This window comes from Mus musculus, chromosome 18 (assembly GCF_000001635.26).
Source record: "Mus musculus strain C57BL/6J chromosome 18, GRCm38.p6 C57BL/6J".
NCBI classification, from domain to species: domain Eukaryota; kingdom Metazoa; phylum Chordata; class Mammalia; order Rodentia; family Muridae; genus Mus; species Mus musculus.
Window position 1 is genome coordinate 53,844,043 of NC_000084.6, and position 21,799 is coordinate 53,865,841.

At 42.0% G+C, this 21,799-nt stretch overlaps 1 protein-coding gene and 1 long non-coding RNA gene across 10 annotated transcripts in view; both read left to right on the forward strand.

The window, feature by feature from the left end:
- Nucleotides 1-9,454: 9,454 nt before the first annotated feature.
- On the forward strand, nucleotides 9,455-15,060 carry Gm41728. The gene is made up of 2 exons (XR_877409.1): nucleotides 9,455-9,570; nucleotides 14,986-15,060. It is a non-coding gene; the product is annotated as a predicted gene, 41728 (long non-coding RNA).
- A 2,979-nt stretch (nucleotides 15,061-18,039) lies between these two features.
- Csnk1g3 (casein kinase 1, gamma 3) overlaps nucleotides 18,040-21,799 on the forward strand; it is a 93,603-nt gene continuing 89,843 nt past the window's right edge. For 8 of the 9 annotated variants that reach the window (XM_006526230.2, XM_006526233.2, XM_006526232.2 and 5 more), the window contains exon 1: nucleotides 18,040-18,558. The gene's annotated coding sequence lies outside the window, so the exon portion shown is untranslated. The remainder of the gene's footprint in view (nucleotides 18,559-21,799) is intronic. The other variant, NM_152809.2, reaches the window with a different exon arrangement.

A 21,799-nucleotide genomic window follows, 5' to 3' on the forward strand; every position in this document is an offset into this window, starting at 1 on the left:
GGGCAACAGAGAGACACAAGCCACACGGGCGACACAGGAGATAATGTCAGACTCAATGACACTGGAAACAGAAGGACAACCGTTTTTCTCTTAAAGAAAATCCTCCACAGTGATATTTCTCCACTAAGGGTTTTTATTTTTCCCTTTTTTGGTATGTTTAACATGACAAAGCAGTTTGTAGTAATAGGCTCAGACACTTCTCTTGATACCTAATGGTATACCCATTAATTTGATAGGCACTATATATTTTTTTAAATCAGAGTTTAGTTTAATTAAGACATGTTAGGATGGCTACTATCTAATTTCAACAATGCAACTTCCTACTAAATCGTCAAGCACACAGTAGTTGAAAAGGACACTTAGGGCCACAAGCAATGTAAAGTTGAAGACTGTTTGCTAAAAGTAATTATTGGGCTGGCCAGATGGCTTAGTGGGTAAAGGTGTTTGCCACCAACCCTAAAGATCTGAGTTCGATCCCTGGGACCCACATGGTGGAAGGAGAGAAATGAGTGGTGCAAATTGTCCTCTGATTCACAGAGAAAGAGAGGGAGAGGGAGAGGGGAGGGAGAAGGAGAGGGAGAGAAATAAACTGGCTAGTAGTTATACTATTGGCTAGCTTTGGGTTCAGTTGAGTGATGCTGTTTCAAAGAACAATGTAAAAAAAAAAAAAAATAATAGTATGGAAGACTCCAGACATCAGCCTCAGACTACACACACCTGCATACATACATGTACCCACATAGATGTGAATATGTGTATGTGCATGCACACATATATACATGTGAAAAAGAAAACTAGAAAAAAAAACAAAATAATTATTAATGATCGAATACAAATGTGGTTGAAAAGTTTGAATATATAATTAAATCATTACTCTACAAAGAATAGTTCTTTGGCTGAGAGAACTTGTAATTCTTTCAGATTCGTTGGTTTTGGATTTGAGACAGAGTGTTGCTGTGTAGCCTTGCTGGCCTGGAACTCCTTATGTAAATCAGGCTAATCCTGACGCAAAAGAGATCTGCCTGCCTCTGTTTCTTTAGTGCTAGGATTAAAGGCTTATGATATCAAGCCCTGGAAGACATTACACTCAGAGTAGGAATTAAAACTTTCCTAACTATAGATCATAGTAAGTCTCTGGAGTTCTTTTTTGTGGGGGAGGGATAGACACTTGCTGAACATTTTCTTTTAACGCTTACACTTCTCTCTTCATCCTGTCCTTTGCCCTGGTTCTTCTATGTGCAATCTTCTAGCTACTCAAATTTAGCTTCATATAAATCACTAATTTAGCTGGGCTAGGGCAGGAGTTGGGCTGGGAGTGGGAAGGTGGTACCCGCCTATGATATACTATTGCTCTGGAGTTGAATGCAAGAGGAGCAGGAGTTCAAGGTCAACCTCTGCCACATGGAGACCTTGAGGCAAATCTAGATTATACAAGACACTGTTTCAGAACAAAACATTACTCATTAGAAGACCTCTTGTTTTCCTTTCTTTTTTTCCTTTCCTGCTTTGCATAGGCAAGTTCAGCCTGTAGACTTCACTGTAATCTGACAGTGCACCCCAGAGTTTCCTCATTTATCTTTCCTACCCATTAAGAAAAATTGTGTCAGTATGTCAACATTAGAGTCAGTCACATATGCATGCAAATCCTAGCTCTGCCATGAGATTTATTCTATTTTTACATGTATGTATTTGTGTGTGTGTGTGTGTGTGTGTGTGTGTGTGTGTGTGTATGTGTGTGTATGTAGGTGTGTTGAGAGCTTTTGGTGCTGCTTCTAGGAATTTGGCATTTGTCACTGGGCTCAGACAAGGAAGTAGGCTTAGATAAGAAGATCAGAAACATCGACCATGAGGCTTTGTTTTCTACTTTGCTGAGTCTCTACCTCATGTGATCTCTTCGCTTACTACTTGACTTAATTATTATCTTGTGTGATCTCCGCATTGACTACTTCGCTTGATGACTTTGTCTTTGATCTAAGAACTGACCATGCTTCTTGGATGGACCTGGAATGATATAAAAGCAGGCCGGACAGACATAAAGCAGCCCCAGCCTCAGCACTGGCTGGAGTCATGGGGTCATCTTGTCTAGTTGTTTTTCTTTGTTTTCAGTCCTCACTCCCTCCCTTGAGACCCTGTTGACTGCCTGGACTGCTTGATCACAGGTTCCCATGGAGGCCAGCAGAGGACATCAGGTATATCAGATACCCTGGTGCTGGAATTACAGGTGGCTGTGGGCTACCCAACATGGTCTCTGGCAACTGAACTCAAGTCCATTTTGAGAGCATTCTTCAACACTGAGCTGTTTCTTCAGGTCTACCTGTGAATCTTCTCTTCTATAGGAAGGGAAAACGATACCTATGAACCAGAACAGATATTATTGGGAAAATGGTGGGTATTATTTGGTAGTTTTTAGTTTTATCCCATACTGTTTATGACTGTACAAAGTCTCTAGATAATTATCAATAAATTATTCTAAGAACCTGTTGGGGCAGTAGAGCTTTATTAGCAACTATGGTTAGACTCTGTCCCCTTTAAAACACTTAAGCTCTTTCATCTGACTTGAGGTTTATGTTAGGTAGAATAATGCCACACCCCCAAAGTCTACACCTTAGTCCCTAGAAACTGTGACTATATGTCTCACAAAGTAAATGAAACTTTGTATTAAAATGAACCCAAAAGCTCTGGAGAGATGGCTCTGTGGTTAAGAGCACATACTTCTCTTACAGAGGACCCAAGTTCAGTTCCCAGAACTTAGACTGGGCAGCTTTCAACCACCTGTAATACCAGCTCCAGGGGATCTAATACCCTTCTTCGTCCCACAAGCAACTGTGTTTACATGCACCTATTATATAGACACACATACATACATATAAATAAAAAGAAAAATAAGGGTCATTTATAAAAAAGGATCATTCTGGTGAGCTCAGCATGATGACAATCATCTCTCCAGATGAGGGAGTCAGGAGAAGTGATAATGGATGCAGAATTTGGAGTGCTGTGGTACCAGCTTTCAACACAGAAGCAAGGGATGCTGGAAGCCTCTAGAAGCTGGAAACTGCAAGCAAATAAATTCTTCCCTGCAGCCTCCATGAAGAAGCATAACCCTGTTAAATGTCAGAATTTTAGATGAATGAGTACCATTTGGGCACGTCTAACCTCAAAGCCTATGAAATACTAAATTTGCCTCCTTCGAGGCCACTAGGTTTGGAGTACCTTGCAGCTATAGAAAAGTAATACAGTGCAATAGTATATTTGGAATCTGCAGTACGGGGCTTGCCTCTCAGTATTTTCAGTGAACCAACTACAAAACACATGTGAGATCATGATAGTTCCACTTCCAATTCACATCTAGTTGTCAAATTTAGTCTTCATTTCTATGCAATTTGTAGACAAATGTATACACCAAATCTGGCTTTATATGTTTGAACTAGAACTGGGAATCATGTCTCCCCTATCAGTACAGTTTGCTACATGAAACATCACAGGGAAGGAAAGATATAAAATCCTGTATCATCAAAGAAGAAATACTGACTGATGCACTAGTTTAAAGTGAACATCTCTGTGCTAGCTAATTTTTGTCAACTTGACCTAAATTAGTGTCATCTGTAATGACTTCCTTGACTTTGCACTTGACTTGGTAAGTTTTAGAATGTTGTGAATGCTTCTCCACTATTGTGTAGTCTGACTAGAACTTTCCATGAAAAATGAAGGCGGTATTATCTGTCCCCACAAGTATGAACTCCAAGGTGATAGATGGCTATAGGTGAATTAAATGAAATCCCAAATAATTCAAAAGAATATTCCTAAAAGTACTTAGTATAATTAAGAAGGATATAAATAATCTTGAAAATGAATTATCAGAGACTACAAAGAAGCAACTGAGTAAAAACAGAAGTCAACATAAGGACTTGAAACAGGAATTCAACAAAGAGAAATCTCTACTGAAAAAAAAATCAAATTGAAGTTTGGAAATAAAAATCTCAGTTAATCAAGTAAACTCAGCCGAGGACTCACCACCATGATGGATCAGGTGGAGGTTAGAAGGTCAGGGAAGGGAGAGGAAAGGAGATGAATTAGGATAGTCAACACTGACCAAAAGTAAGATAAAAGAAAGTATGGCCATGTGAAATCTATAATATAGCATTAAAAGACTGAGTCTATAAATCATGGGGATAGAAGGAGGAGAGGAATTTAAGGCCAAACACAGAAACAGTCAGTGAAATTATAGCAGAAGTCCCAAATTTAGCAAGATTATAGTCCAGACTCATGATGCTTTTTGATCATCAGACAAGGCTAGAAAGAAACCTCCCTAGATCATATTATAACGCTAAAAACATTACACTCTAAACCTAGAGGGAAAAAAAAGAGATTGAAAGCTATGAGAGAGAAGCACTCAGTCACAGAGAGACAAAGCCTTCCCAACCAACAGCACATTTCTCAACAGAAACCCTAAAACCTAGGAGTGTATGGTGCAATGTATCCCAAGCATAAAAATACAATGATTGCTTGCCTATATTATTACATCCAGCAACATGGTCTGTCATTCCTGAAGAAAGGAGAACTTTCCACAACAGAAAAAAAACTAAAGGAATTCATGATCAGTATACTACAGAAGATATTGGATGGGAACCCTTAAGATGGAAGAGAGAAATAAACACATCCAGAAGGCTATGGGAAAGACTAGAGTAATCTCAAGGAGTAGGAAGCAAACGAAGAATAGGAAGACATCAAACATGATGACATTAGCAAAATGACAGGAATTAGCACACATCATTCAAAGATAACTTTAAATATTGATGGGCTACATTCCCCAATCAAAAGATTAGCAGATTAGATTAGAAATCAGGACCCATCTATTGGTTGCCTCTAAACATGTACCTCACCATCAAAGACAAATGTAAGCTCTGGGTGAAGGGATCAGAAAAGGCGTTCCAAGGAAATGGAACTAGAAAACATGTAAAGGTTGGAATGCCTAAGAGAATAGACTTCAAACCAAAATTAGGCAGAAGAGGTGAAGGGCACTAGATTCTGAGGCTACTGAGAGTGTACACACGTTGGACGTTTGTGGACCCAGTTTTATAAAAGAAGCAGTACTGCATGTAAAGGCGCAGATTAACCCAATGAACTAACTAATAATGGGTGACTTCCAATACGGCCTTCTTACCAACAGATAATCTTGACAAGAAATAATCAGAGCAACATCCGGGTTAAATGACATCATAGATCAAATGAACCTGACAGGTCACTGTATCCCAACACTACAGAACATACCCCCTTCTCAGCAGTCTGTACACATTCCTCCAAAACACATCACGTAACCGGATGCAGAATGAATCTTAACAAACAGTGAAAAATTGAAATAATTTCTTGTATCCTGTCTCACTGCACTGGAATGAAGGTAGAAATCAATAGCACGAGACAGTACAGAGTAGACACAAGTTCATGGAAATTGAGTAGCACAGCTCTGAAAAGTAAGTGAATACTGAAGAAATAGGGAAGGAAATTAGTTTTTCTAGGACCAAAGATGAAAATACATCATACCAAAGCCTGTTCAGTACAGTGAAGTAGAATTAAGAGATAAGTTCAATTACAAGTGCTCACAAAAAAAAAAAAAAAAAAAAATCAGAGAAAGCCAGGCTTAGGTGTTGGCAATCCGAAGGCTGAGAGGCTCAGGAGATCAAGAATTCAAGGTGTTAGCCTGAATTTCTTGAGGCAAATGATCTACTAAAATTAAATCAAGACGTGATAAATAAATAAGTGGTTCTCCACCTGTGGGTCTTGACTCCTTTAGGGGTGAATGACCCTTTCATAGGGTCTGCCTAAGACCTTTGAAAAACACAGATATTTACATTGTGATTCATAACAGTAGCAAAACTACAATTATGAAGTACCAATGAAAATAATTTTACGGATGATGGTCACCACAACATGAGAAACTGTATTAAGAGCCTCAGGAAGGTTGAGAACTGCTGACTTAAATAAAGCTAGAACAAGGAAGGAAATAGAAAAAAAATAATTTTTTTTTCAAGCTAAGAATTTTCAGGCCCAGATGAATCAACTGCTGGATTATATCAGACATTTAAAGAACCAACACCAATGTTTCTTGAACGAGTCCCTAAAATAAAAAGGGAAGGGGTGCTACTAAATGCTTTTCTATGGAACCAGTGTCACCCCGACATAACAACCTGATCATGAGAGAACAATAAAAAGAAAATTATAAGCCAATCTCCCTGATGACAATAGAGGCAAATATTGTCTCTCTGATACTTGCAAACTGAATTTAAGAACACTCCAAAAAGGTTATTCACCACAATGAAATTGGTTTTATTCCAGAGATACTGGGATGGTTCCACATATGCAAATCAGTAAATGTTATAAATCACACAAATGGATTCATGGATGATATCATATGATCACCTCAGTATATGTAGTCAAGTTTTTTGATAAAATCCACCATCCTTTTGTATAGCAGTTTTGAAGATACTAAGAACACAAAGAACATATCTCAGTGTAAAAAAAAAAAAAGCAATCTGTGACAAGCCTATAGTTAACACTTGGGGAGGACACCTCAAAGCATTTCTTCTGAAATTAGGAACAAGACAAAGGTGTCCACTTACTACATTCTTATTCAATATGGTGCTGGAGGTCTTAGCTGTATCAATAAGACAAAAGAAGGAAACAGATACAAACAGCAAAGGAAGAAGTCGAAGTATCCTCACTAAAAAATGATATGATTTTATACATGATACCGTAAAGACTTCACCAGAAAACAGATTTGATGATCAATTTCAACAAAATAGAATATAAATTTTGAATGTAAAGATTAGCAGCCTTCCTATATATTAGTATCAAGTATAGTGAGAAAAAAAGAAGAAGAAAAACAATCCCCATTCATAACTCCCAACAAAACAAAAACCAAAGTACCTCAGAATTAATGTAACCAATTCTGTAAAAGACTACTATGATGAAAACTTTAAAACACTGAAAAAAGCAGTAGAAGGTGGAAAGATCGTCCAAGCTCATGAACTGGAAAAGTACTATTACAAACATGTCTGTACAAAAAAAAAAAAAAAGTACCTATAGATTCAATGCAATCCACATCAAATTGCCAATGTCATTATTCACAGATAAAAGGTATCTTCAAAAAAGCACAGAAGACCCCAGACAGCCTAAGTGATCTAACCAAAAGAACAATTGCAGTTATCACCATGTCTGATTTCAAACTGTAATACAGAGCCACGGGAGCAAAACTACCATGTTCCTGGCACAAAAACAATCTTGTAGAACGATGGAAGGGAACCTGGTATATACCCCACAGGTATAGCCGCCTAATTTTTTCAAAGATGTCAAAAATACAGATTGGAGGAAAGACATCCTCCTCTTTAACAAATAGTTCAGGGAAAAGTGAATGCCCACATATAGAGGAATGAAACTACATCCTTAGCTCTTATCCTGTGCAGGAAATCAACTTCAGATGGAGCAAAACTTTAAAGTAAGACCTGAAATTTGGAAAATGTTGGAGAAAAAAAAAGTATGAAAACATCTTTAAATATTTGCATATACAAAGACTTTCTTTTTTTTTTTTTAAAGGACAAGTTTTATCCAGATTTAACTTTATGTATTTTATTTATATGAACACACAGTAGCTGTCTTCAGACACACCAGAAGAGGGCATCAGATACTGTTACAGATGGTTGTGAGCCCCCATGTGGTTGCTGGGAATTGAACTCAGGACCTCTGGAAGAGCAGTCAGTGCTCTTACCCACTGAGCCATCTCTCCAGCCCAAGACTTTCTTAATAAGACTCTAGTTACACAATGCCAACAATTGACAGATATGCTGATATAAAATTAAAAGGCTTCTGCACAGAAAGGAAAAAATCAATATAGAGACAACCTATAGAAATGAAGAAAAATCTTTGCTGCTATACCTCTGACAGAGCATTAATACCCAGTGTATGTAAAGAACTGGAAAAAAAAACCCACAAACATCAAAAAAATCATATGACCCAGACAATAAGTGGCCCAATTAAATGAACAGAAATTCTCAACAGATACAGTTCAAATGGCCAATAAACACACAGTCTCACCAGCCAATAGAGAAATGAAAAACAAAACAAGACTGAGATTGCATCTAACCCGAGTCAGAGTGCCAGCCATTCAGAAAACAAATAGTAATGAATGCTTCATGTAAATGACAAAGGAGAATATATGGCTGGTGGGACTATTCCCAAAACGTAGCCACTATGGAAATCTGTGAATCTGTCTCTCTAAAATCCAAAAAACAGAAATACTGTATGACCCAGCTATACCAAGCCTGGCTAGTCTCCTAAAGGAGTATAAGTGAACATAGTCCAGATTTGCACATCAATGTTTTTACAGCGCTATTCAGAATAGCTCAACTCTGCAACCAACCTACACATCCATGAATGGATAAGGGTAATGTGGTATATTCATAATGGAATTATTTTCAGCTATAAAGGAGAAAGAAGTTTCATGATGTTAGCAGGAAAATAGATGCAAAGGGAGACAATTATAAAGTGAGTTAAACTAGTCTCAGGTAGACATTTATGTCTTCTTTATGTCATGTGGATAGATACAATGTATGTGTGACATGAAAGTAGAAGCGAAATTGCCAAGGGGAACAAGGGGATTATGGGGGACTGAAGGTGTTGGCGGTTATTCTAAAGCCATGTTTTTATTATAACCTTGACCATGATTTGTAGAGTACCCTACTCACACCACTGATAAGACTTCCTGTGAAAAACTAATGTACAATCAAAAGACACACAGAAGGAAGTCCTGGACTGAATCTTCTGTTTGTAGCACAAATACTCTACAGCTGGATTCTCTTAAATATTCCCTAACAAGAACTGGTCTTATAAGGGAACTGGCAAAAACCAAATCCAAACAAAGCACCAATTTGCTACCCCATCACTATGTGCTCAGATAGCAATAAGAAATTTACAACACAGAACTCAGTCCATTGCAAAGAGACCAACTTGATTTTTTTAAAGATTTGTTTTCTATTATGTTTGTGTGTGTGTGTGATGTGTATATATGCATGTAGATGCTTGAGGAGCCAAGAGGAGAGTGTTTGATCCCTTGAAGCTGGAGTTGTAGGAGCCCATGAAACACTTGATAAGGTGCCGGGATCCCAACTCGGGGTTTGTGCAAGAGAAGTATATGCTCTTAACTGATAAGGTTTACTCTTCAGCCCCAGCTGATATTTCTTGATCAGCTAGATCATAAGCTAGAACAGAAGACCATCAGAAACATAGGGAATGGGATGTTGGACTTTACTGACTTTCATTATTATAAACAATTGAACAAATATACATGTCATGGTTTGAATATGCTTGGCCCAGGGAGTGGTACTATTTGGGGGTGTGACCTTGTTGGAATAGGTGTGTCATTGTGGGTGTGAGCTTTCTGACGCTCATCCTAGCTGCCTGGAAGTCAGGCTTCCACTAGCAGTCTTCAGATGAAGATGTAGAACTCTCAGCCCCGCCTGTACCACACCTGCCTAGATGTTGCTATGTTCCACCTTGATAATGGACAGAACCTCTGAAATTGTAAGTCAGCCCTAATTAAATGTTGTCCTTAATAAGACTTGTCTTGGTCATGGTATCTGTTCCCAGCACGAATACCCTAACTAAGACAATACACTAATATATATTTGAAAGTAACTGTTCTAGAAAGCAGCAGGTGTTGGCAGTTGGGTTGAAATGTGTTGTCTGTTAGATCAAGTTACTCAAGCTGGCAGAACACACAGGTTTTAAGTCACAGTCCAAAGGGTTAGGCTCATAACTGGCAAGGGTTCAGTAAGAAGCTGGGTTAGATCTGCCTAGTGACAGAATGCAGCTGTACTGGAGCACAAAGCTTTGGCAGGGTGTGATCAGCTCTGCCAATCCATGGAACATAGGCCAGAGTCCAGAGAACATCCGGGGGGGGGGGTGGCGATTAAAGCAAGGCTGAATTCAAAAGTTCCGAGGGCAAAGAATCAGTAGGCAAAGGGAAGCCAATGTATGTTCCTCTTTCCTAACCCCTCCCCTACCTTATGACAGTCCTACAGGAGGCAGGGCCCTCACCGTTGAGCAAAGAGAAATGGAGAAAAAAAATTGTCCAATGGAAATCAGAGTGCTTTAAATAAATGATATACAGATGGGGCTCAGAAAATATCATAAATGTTCAAGTGTGTGTTTGTGAAAACTAAGAGTAGAGCCTAAAGCAAGTTTTTTTTTTTTAAAGGTTTATTTATTATTATATGTAAGTCAGACACTCCAGAAGAGGGAGTCAGATCTCGTTACGGATGGTTGTGAGCCACCATGTGGTTCCTGGGATTTGAACTCTGGACCTTCGGAAGAGCAGTCGGGTGCTCTTACCCACTGAGCCATCTCACCAGCCCCTAAAGCAAGCTTAAATGGTGTTCTACCATTGTTTCCAATGATTTAAGACGATACATCCAACTCTTAGAATTTTACAGTAGGGAATATCTTTGGACTTAATATTTTCAACTTCTAATTACTATTTATGTTGGATTGGAATAGAGATTCCTTGGGGTCTTATGGTATCTAATAACAGCCACTTATTTAGTGCTTACTGTATGCCAGATAATATGGTAAATATATTACAGATATATCGCTGCATTTAATTTTTCTGGTGTATTACTGGTACTACTGGCCCACTTCACATATTAACTAAGGACAAATCTACATAAGTAGGTTGTGCCAAGAAGGAGTGTAGAAGTATGTAACTCTAACTATAGTCACAGAAAGTAGATGGAAGTAAGGGTTCTAAGTACCTTCTTGCATCAATTTTAACTTTTGTTGAACTTATATTTTGTTCAGTCAGATATGAAAACCATACCCTGAGAGAAGTAGGTGAGAGGAAAAAGAAGAATGAAGTAGGAAAGTGTTGGCAGGGGGCAGGGATGAAGAAGCTAACATGGAGAATATTCAAGTATGACAGAGATTAGCTAAACAGAATTAGACAAAGAGGCTGACTTCCTTGTTTACTGTCCAAAGGGCACACGTAGTTCACCCTGCCTTTGGCACCAGCGTAGTCCTCCCTGGCAGAGTGGTTTAGCAGCAGGGCATGATGATTCACTGAGTAGCCTGAAGCAGCCTTAGCCAGTGAAGTATGCTCATGTTAACCTGGAGCTAGAGAAAAAAAAATTCCATAAAAAGGAACCATTCCTACTGTGTGCTGGTTGGGAGTTTAGGATAGGTCACTGTTTTATTTAGGAAAGGAAGCTGCAGCAGTCCACTGTCACACACACAGCAGGCACTGGGCAGATGGATAACTGGCAGAGCTCAAAGTCTACTGTCCTCATGGCTCAGTCCAGAGGCATCAGACAGAGCACAGCCTGATTCTTACTGACTAATGAGACACCCCAGTCTCGCTCACATTTTGGCTCAGGAGCTGTTCCGGACTTCTGAGATGAATGTAGGAGATGTGATTCCGGAATCATAGAAGATTTGGGAGACAGGGGGTGGAATAGAGATAAATTATTAAGAGCATCTAGAGAAGTTAGGACTCATGTATTACCCAGAATTCAACCTATCCTGGAAACCATTAAGGGGGAAAAAAAACCCAAACAAACAGCTTTAGCTAACTCTTCCATTTATCACAAAGCAACATTCTCTGAAGAGACACTCTGCCTTAAAAGCTGCCAAAATTCAGGTCTCCTAATGGAAACAAAAATATTAAATTGCCCAGTAGGAGACTTAGCCACTCTTTTGTCAAGACTTTTTCTTTTACACTTTTGCTGTGTTCCAGATTTTCTATATTGAAGTTCTCTAGAGCACATCCTCTTTTCCTTGAGGTTTTGACACGGTTGTCTAATGTTACCGTTTCTTATTTACAATGTGTCTGTCCTTTAGCTTCTCTTACATTGATAGATGAACTCTTCCAACATGAAATGCATTATTTTGAGGAGTGCTTGGGACTGAATTTTGTCTTTCCAAAATTTACGTGCTCCAACTTTGAATCCTAACATGATGGTATTTGAAGGTGGAGCGTTTGGGAGGTTTTCAAGTTCAGTCCAAGTTAGGGCACGGGGTGGGGGTGGGGGTGCTTCAAGATGGGATTAAGATGAGGATGGGAGGGGCCTCTCTGTCCCTGTATACACATGGTGGTGAGCATATTTGAAGACACAGAACATGAAAATAATCCCAAAGCCTAGACAAAAAGCTTTCTCCAGAACTTTATCTTCCTGACAGTTTGTTGTTGAATTTCCCGCTTCCAAAAATGTGAGGAAATAAATTCATACTTTTTAAACATTCAACCTGTTATATTTTGTTGTGACAGCCTGCCTTAGTCCATTTCTCATTGACTAACAGCACAAAGTTTGAGTCATTTATAAAGAAAAGAGATTTATATGGTGTCTTAGTCAGGGTTACTATTGCTGTGATTAAACACCATAACCAAAGACAACGTTGGGAGGAAAGGATATTTTTCACTCACAGTTTTCTCTAAGAGTTCAGCATTCACAGCAGCAGAGGGCAGGAACTCAGCAGGGCAGGAAGCTGGAGGCAGGAGCTGATGGGGAGGTCATGGAAGGGGTGCTGCTTACTTGCTTGCTCCCCATGACTTGCTCTGCCTGCTTTCTCATAGAACCCAGGACAACCAGCCAGGGACGGTTCCAGCCACAATGGGCTGAGCCTTTTCCCACTGATCACTAATCAATAAAATGCCTTACAGCTGGATCCTATGGAAGCATTTTCTTAATTGAGGCTCCCTTCTCTCTGATCACTCTAGCTTGTGCCAAGTTGACATAAAACTACCCAGTACATTTGGGGGTCACAGTTCTGGAGGCTGGGAAGTCCAAGATCAGGTGTCTGAATGACAGAGGGTGGAGGGGCCAAGGGGTACGGAAAAGACAGCCCAAGGAATAGACTTGCTTTCAAAGTAACTCATGCAGTCCTGTGAGAGGATTCGGTCATGCACAGAGGCATTAAACTACCTTTGAGAGAACTTAGATGCCTCCCACCAGGCTCCACTTCCAATGCTATTACAGAGAGGAATTATAAGTTCCAATCCTTGGCCTTTTGAGAGAGCCATCTAAACCATGGCTCCAATTGAGAAGCCCTAAAACTGGGACTTTATTAAGCATTTCTGAAGATCATTGTTATAAGCTATAATAGAGGCTCGTGTAAGTTTGGTGATTGTTGTATATACATTTTCCACCTACAAAATATTTTAAAGATTTTACTAAGAGGGGTATAAACCAGCATGTTGTCTCTTTCTAGCAACAGTCATGTAACAGCTGGTGTTTTGTGAACCTTGGGGACAGTTGAAGCAATGTTTACTCACCCCAGACAGGCACTAGGACAGACGGAATGTTCTAACGTGTTGAACCGATTAGCTTATTGGACTTATCTTTTAGAGTATGGCTGACAGATTCCTTACAGGTGTGTGGGTAACTGCTCTTCAAACAGCTGCACTTCCAAAAGAGTCATACCCCAGCACAGATGATAATTTCTCCACAACCCCTCTCCCCCCTGCATTCAATTTACCACCCTCGATACATTCTGATGCCTTCTGATAACATGAGAGCATGCATTGCTTGGAGAGAATTACATACAGTTGGAAGGAGTGACTGGCATCTTAGTTGAATGTCTAATGACCTTCCCAACTCCTTTCTCATACGAGGGAACATCAGGGCTAGTTGCTTTAAAATGCTATTCTTTGAGAATTTGGTATGTGTACTTTGGTCATCTTCCTCACTGTTACTTACTCTCTCTTATCCCACCCCTATTCCTTCTCAAAAGTCCATTTTCTACTTCCTGTTCTCCACATGACCCACTGAATTTCTTTTGCAATGAGTGTGGCTGGGAGGGTACTTACTGGAACACGGGCAATTTATGCCCCTCAGTAGCCATTCACTCCAGATAACTCCTCTGTGGCCTCACGAGCCCCTCCTCCATCTGTAATGGAATGACCATAGGCCTGCTTATGGGCAGGTCCTGTACAAATAACGCAGCTGTTCTGGGTTCATTTGTATAATAAGTATGCTGTGTCCAGAACACAGTGCTTCATCTGCCAGGTCTTAAATTATGTATGCTCCTTCTGTGATATTTCCTAAGCCTTGGACATGGTATAGGGAGGTGTGTGTTTGTGTGTGTGTGTGTGTGTGTGTGATAATAGGTGTATTTAGGTCCAAACAGTTAACAATCACTAATCCTCAGCACTTTCTCCAGTTGAGTCTATATTACCCTGTACTTACTGAAAAAGAAGCTTTTCTGACTAAGACTGAAAGTAGCACATCTGTGGGTATAAACATAAATATTTAGAGGGCAGTTTGACACTGTTTCCATTTAGCAAAATAACAGTGGTAGGTAGCTTCCTCCTTAGAGCCTGTGAGGTCATTAGCCAATGGGCTTTGGAGTGGGTTTATAGTATCCTGCATGGATTCCCTCCTGCAGAAAAGGCCTTGAAACTAAAGCCAGTACTTACTACCTTTACAGTCAGGTCCTTACTGCATCAGTAGGCACAGATTGCCTGGGAGGTCAGTATCGGAGTGTGCAGGGTCTCCCACTGAGGATGACTGCTGCTGATTTTCTCTTCCAGCAGCCTGCCTAGCCCTGCCCAGCTCTGTGAAAGGTAACCCAGAAGGCAGGGAGCGTTCTGGTCAATACCAATGCTTCTCTATGTCCTGCATCCAAAGTATGTGATATCCTCAGCAATGTCATCTTTACGGTTCTGGTGGGCAAGCCAAAGCAATGAAAATAGGCTGTGTTGGTTTGTAGGGGGGTCTCTGGAACGTGCCAGATCAACACCCACAGAGAGGAAGCACGGGGACTGGCTCAGTCTTGTGGATTGCTTGCACATCATCACAGCTGCTTTGATGAAGATACTGAGGTCTCTTGTGGAGGGGACGCCATTCTACAATTGCAGAGAAAGTTTGCTACCTGCCTGGAGGTAGCTGCTGTATGTAACTGACATTCTCACGGAACCCTTCCTTTTGGACCTCTTGTTGATTGCAGGTTTCTCTCCCGTTGAAGCCACTAAAATGGGCTGCTCTGCTTCCAGCACTAACTCCCCGTAATGGCTATTCCTGGTAATCAACGTGACTCTTATCTGGAATGAGCTACGATCCGGAATCAGAGCCCTCTCCTGTGATCCAGATCTCGAGGCTGGAAGACACAAGTTTCTGACCTGGATCTTGGCATGGAGATCTCGAGGCTTAGTGGCCATGAAAAGCCTAGGCCCAGACAAGGTAATGCACACCTTTAATCCCAGGAGACTGAGGCAAGGAGATCTCGGGGTTCAAGGTCAGCCTGGGACAAAACAAATCCCAGATCCAGGCCTGGTGGCACACACCTTTAATCTGGCCCACACCTCATGCTGGCCCACACCTTTAATCTGGCCACACCTCACCTCCACTTCCTCATCAGGACGTGGGAAGAAGGAAGATTTGCTCTTCTTTGCCACTTGCATTTACGTGCCAGCACATCTGTTGGAATCTACTTCTGTAGAAGACCAGCTGAAACAGCTAGCCTCGTGGGCCTGAGCAACTTTCCCATTCACAGATGACCACTGTTGGGGAGTTGGACTACAGACTGTTAAGTTATTACAACAAATTCCCTCAATATAGAAAGACATTCCATAAGTTCTGTGACTCTAGAGAACCCTAATGCCCCCTCCCCCCATTGTTACAATGTCTTTTTTTCTCTATTTGACTAATTTGCCTTTCTAAAATTTCATCTCTGTCACAAGGTACACTGAAAAAGAAACATTTGACTTTAGTTTGGCAATACCTCAGGCTTTGCCCTAGGCCAACTAGCAAATCACCATAAGCAGGCTTACAATTACAGGTAAAAATACGTAAATGGAGAAAATGAATATGTTGTCTGTTTTGCTTTGAGAGGTTTTAATAAACATCTTAACTTTATATTTTCCTGCTTATAACGGACCGAGTTCCTTCTTTCTCTTGCTTGAAACTTCAATCCTGAGAGAGGAGGGAAAATGGCCAGCTTTACTCTTCAGTGTATACCATTCTCTTTCCCACCAAACAAAGACTTGGAAGGAAATGGGAGTTTTTCACAAAAGAGAACTTTGACAAATGCAAGGGTTTTTTTTTTGTGTGTGTGTGTGTGTGTGTGTGTGTGTGTGTGTTATAAAAACCCTGTGAGTACTTGAGCACAGAGATGCAGTGCAGGAGTAACAAAAGACGTGAGTGGAGATCACGTGCCCAAAGAATGGCAAGGTCAGCGTGAGTAGGGAAAGCAAACTGCATTTGTTTGCAATACGGCAGTAGACTGGAAAGCATCATGGACTGTCTGTTGCGATGACGCATTACACTCTGAAGAGCTTTGCTGGGATGGCTTTGGTTTGGCTTTTTCTCAGTTGATATAAACTATTCTCATATTGATTTTTTTCTTTCAACTTATTAGAAAAGGCTGATAATTTGATTTCTGGCTAGTTTCAATTCACGAGTTTCCAAATATCAATGAAAAATATTTACTCAAGGGCTAGAAATATAAACATTCTTACCCACATCTAATTAAAATATGTTTAATCCAGATATTTATATTTGTGGCTTAAAAGAGTTGGCATTATTTATTGAAACTTGGGTCTGGCCTGAAGGTGTTTGCCTGTAATTCCAACCACATAGGATGTTCAGGCAGGAGGAGTACAAATTCAATGTCTGCCTTGGCTACAGAGTGAGTGCAGTGCTAGCCTGGCAATTTAGTGACATTGTCTAAAAAAGAAAAAAAAAAAAAGAGGGCTGTTAAGGAAAATGTCTCTTCCTTTTATTAAGTTTAAGTTATTTCCTTTCTTGCGCTGTGTCCTTGGAAGATGAGCTTTTTAGACCAGACTTTGGGATATGTTGTTTGAGGAGGTATGTTATTACCTAAGACTGAGCATGGGTAAATCTTACCTGTCTCACACCACAACAGCCCCTGAACTGTGGACTGAATTTAAGAATCTTGAATGTGCCGGGCGTGGTGGCGCACGCCTTTAAACCCAGCACTCGGGAGACAGAGGCAGGCAGATTTCTGAGTTCGAGGCCAGCCTGGACTACAAAATGAGTTCCAGGACAGCCAGGGCTATACAGAGAAACCTGTTTCAAAAAACCAAAAAAAAAAAAAAAAAAAAAACCAAAAAAAAAAAAAAAAGAATCTTGAATGCTAGGTTAGTATTCTATTATTAAATTTCAAACCAGCCTTTGCTCACTTAAGTCCGACCTGCCATCTACTATCTCAGCCTCCACGATGGATAGCTGGATTTACAAGGCCTGTGCTGCGGCGCCTGGCTTGACCCGGTTTACACAAGGATGATGTTACCCATAAAGCCGTGCTTATGAAGAATATAGTCTTCTACTCATTCGAAGAGGCCTGGGAAGTGGATTCCTAAACCACTGGTTCCAGTTTGAGCTTCACAACTTAATGACTTGAGTCATGTTTAGTGTCCGAACTCCTAGAACTTCACTTGAAAAATTGCAATAGTATCTATGACACAGTATGAGCTCAGCTGATGAGGATCTGAGCTTACACATGTGAATCACAAGCCATTTTTTCTAAGCATCCTGGATCTGTGGTGGGGGTGGGGTGGGGTGGGTGGGGGATAGGGGATGTTTTTGAGCATTCTGGATCCGTGGTAGAGCATTGGGGAAGGGGGTGTTTCTAAGCATCCTGGATCCCTGGTATAGCACTCGGGGAAGGGGATAGGGTAGGGGGTGTCAGAATGAGGCGAAGAACATGTCAACCAGGTCGTGATTTGCTGGCACCTGAAGGGCCGTCCAGACGCTCATCAAGAACGCCTTGGCACCCTGGTTGAACAACGGTGGCCCGAGCGCTCCGTCCTCTCTCTCGACTCTCTGCAGCGTTTCTATAGCTCTCTCAGTCCTCTGCAGGGACTCGCTCTCAGCCTGCCTCCCACGGCCGCAGCCAGGAGCCACCGGGGACCTTACAACCGCTCCCCTCTCGCGGGCTGCTCGTGCGAAGGCGGGATGGGGCGAGACTTCGACTTTCTGGCTCCTCGCAGCCAATGAGCGCGTGGCCTGCTTTCCGGCCGGAGAGCCGACCAATCCGAATCGGCCGGTGTCATCTTCGGCTCCGCTCGGCTCTTTTCGCTGATGCGGGCTGCTTGGGAGCCTCCGCCGCCGGAGAGACTAGACGCTTTCCTTTCTTTTTATTATTATTTTTTTCTCTCCACCCCCTCTTTTCTTCCTTTCTTTTTTTTTTTTTTCCTCCTCTCATGTGTTCACTTCCGGGTCCGGTGCCGCTCCGGATGCTCGAGGCCGAAGGATGTTTGACCTCCGGATAAGCGAGGCGCCGCCGTGCATTCATTCCCGGTTGCCTCGGTGGCCACAGCCGCGGCCCGGACGGCGACTCGGTGCTCAGCGGCGGCAGTAGGAGGCGCCGGCGGCGGCGGTGGTGGCGGCGGCGGCGCGCGGAGCCAGTAGACGCGGGGGCCCCCGTCCTTCCCTCGCTCGCGCCTTCCTTCCCCGGCCTCGTTCATCTTCCGCGGCCGCCGGCGGCGGGGATGTGCCGGCGCTGACGGGCGGACGCGCGCGCCGGGCCGAACCCGCTGCCCGCGGCCGCGCCTTTGAGGTAAATTCCGGTCGGCGGAGGCCCGCGGGCTGGCGGGCGGGCCGAGGGGCGCGGGCGAGGCCGGCAGGGCGGCCCAGGGGCGCGGGGGCTGCGGCCCGGGGAGGGGCCCGGCGGCCGCGCGGCTGCCCGGAGCTCCGGGGCGGCGGGGGAGCAACTTCCCCGAGCCGGGGTGGCGGCGATGTGCCGGTGTGTTTGCCGAGCCTTCCGCCGACTGCGAACTTGGCCGAGCCGTGCGGGAAAGGCGGCGGCGGCCGCGGCGGCGTGCGGGCCGTGGGGCTCGGGGTCGGGCTGGCTGCTGTGTTTACCGGCTCGCGGGGGAGGTGGCAGCACATTGCTTGCGTGCAGGCTGGTGATGGAGATCCTGTGTGCTTCTGGGGTCGGGGGAGTTGGGCCTGTGCCGTCCACGATCACTCCTGCTCGCCCACCTCTTGTTTCAGGGCGGAAAGTTAAAGGGTGAGGGAGAAGTCTGAGTGGCCGCAAGCTACTGTTGCTACAGGCAGGGGATGAGTTTTTACTCTGTTGTGATGAGTACCCAGGCTTAGGTCTGGGCCCCCTTTGAGCATTGTGTTCACCATGCACTTACTACTAGAAGACCGAATGCCTTTACAAAATACATCCACGAAAAGAAACTATTGTTTGTTCCTGCAATTACTTCTTGTGATTATGCTTGACATTTGGTCACAGGTAGAGATACCGAACTATAAAAGCGGAATAAAATTAAAGAAAAATAAAAATACGTTTCTTTTGAATATTGGCTTTCTCTGTAAACACAACGTGGAAGAAAAAAATACAGAGTTGTATAAGGATCATTAAAATTAGACGTGAGACTGGTTTTAGAAAATATATTCTATGGCAAAATCAAATATTTTCCTACATTCTTATTTATTTTCGAGATGTACTTACTGTGTCTTATAATGGTTGCCTAACTTTGCTTCCACTGCGAATCTGACAACATAAACTGTTAATATTTTGTATTTTAGCCTTTTTAGCTGCACAAAGAACGATTATTATTATATTTATGGGCCCTGGGTGTTATCAAGTACACTGTGTGCCTTTCACATACATTCTTAATAGAATATATAGATAGCTTTACTTTAAGTGAGCTTGCATTTTTAGTTATATATGCCTCAGGTAGAAGGAATTCATATAGGGCTTGAGGACAGAAAGTTGTTTTTTCTGTTACTTGTTTGTTAACTTATTGGTTTTGGAATTTTGAGACAAGGTCTGACTACATAGCCTGGGTTGGACTTGAATCCTTTATCCTCCCTCTGCGGTCACTTGAGTTAGTTAGGATAGCTGACTAGTGTTCCACCTCGCTTTTAATATTGACATAGATGAGACTTTTTAAGGTTTTGGAGGATCTTGGGAAATGATAATTGATAACTTATTGTACTCTATGACCGCCTCTCCCTATTTGCCAGCTTAAAAATTAATGAATTATATAATTGTTGACATCTTCATGGTTGAATTTGCAAATGTTTATAATGTGTAACAGAAATCTGAACAGGAGAGTCATTTGTTACCGTTTTCAAAATAAAGGACTGGGACTAGAATCAAGGGCTTAATGAACTCATTGCTCTACCTCTTGATGTTACTAGAAAAAGAGGCAGAATTCTGAAGAGGAATGAGACTATGTAGCCACCTTCAAGGGAGAAGCAGGCATGCACACAAACAATTGCAACACAAGCTTCCTGGAGGTTTTATTAGAGGTGGGTGGAAGTATGGGGTGTAGGGGAAAGATACTAATTTGGAGGGAGTTATGAATGAGCGTGGAGCTGTGACACTGTGTTTGGGCCTTAAATATTTTCATAGGCACAGGGGGCTGGGGACAGTAGTTTTCTAAGTGAAGGGTGTGGGCTGGGCCCTGCCATTCGGCTGGGCCCTGCCATTCGGCTGGGCCATAGATAGAGCACCTGTTGAGCTGGGTGCAAAGCTGTGGAGGAAGAGGAAGCTGTGAGAGTAGGTGGAGAGCCGGCCATGAAGGTTCCCAATGCTTTGTATTTAATGAGTCAGTTTGAGGTGTGAGGGTTCAGATATATCTCTTCTGTGGTGACAAGAGGTGGGCAAATAAAAATGGCATGTTAAAGGAAACATAACTCAATAGTTTAACTGGCTATCATTTATTGCTACTGGGGGGGGGGCATGGATACAATGCAAAGCAGTTTGTACATGGCTTTATAATTTTTCTTTACTTACATTTGATTATGGGTGTGCCTGGCAATCTGGTAATTGGTTGTACATGAAATAAATCAGGATTGTAAAAATGACTCAGGGAGAAATGGGAAGCTCTCCAGTTGGTCCTCTTCCCCCTGACCCTTCCTGTAACCTTTTTTTCCTGCTGGGAACAGAACAGACCTTTACTATGGTATAGTTTTTGGTTCAGTTCCCCGCCCCCCCAGCCCCCCACACAAATAGAACATTCTTTGGTTTAGTTACAAAGGGCACCCCAAAACAGTATATACAGATAAATAAAGGGAGTGAGGAAATATTAAACAACACGACAAAATGCAGGCTATTGCATAATCTGTTACTGTGAATACATTTGAAGGTGAGATTCTCTATGGATAAAGTATAATGTGAAAAAATCTACACAGGAAGAAAATTAACTCTAATAGGAAGATGGTAAGACAAGAGTACCTAGTTATAGGTAAGCACATATGGGCTTTTTAGTCATCTTGAGTATCAGTCGACTGTAAAATAATTTAACCATCAATAAATCACTTTCAAAGTTGTGCTTAGAAAAATAGCACCTTCATACCAGTGAGCGCTTGGGAGACCACGATGGTGTTACAGGGGAGGTTTTTTCTTTCCTTAGAATTTCCCTCTTAATATTAAAAAAAAAAAAGACCTAGATTGTAACCAAATTTGTGTTATCTTGAAACCTCCCCCTAAAAACAAAGCTCACTACAATTTACCTTTATGTCTAGTTTGTGTAAAACCACTCTGAACTCTTCTGGGGGGTTCCAGTTAAATGATGGGACTTCCATTTTGAGAGCCAATCAGTCTTAAGTGATTTTAAGCAAGCTGTTGAAATATATCTTGGGAAGAACAATGTATATTTGAGTCTTTTTCCTGACAATGAAGTCACCAGTATTGGGTTTTTTTTTTTTTTTCCCTTCAACTTTCATATTCCTTTTGTCTTCACTCAAGCACTTGGCACTTAGCAGTATTATTTGATACTGGTAGTGTGTTCCAGTGTTGGCTCTTTAAGAAGCATGTTGGCACGTTCTTTGGACATGGC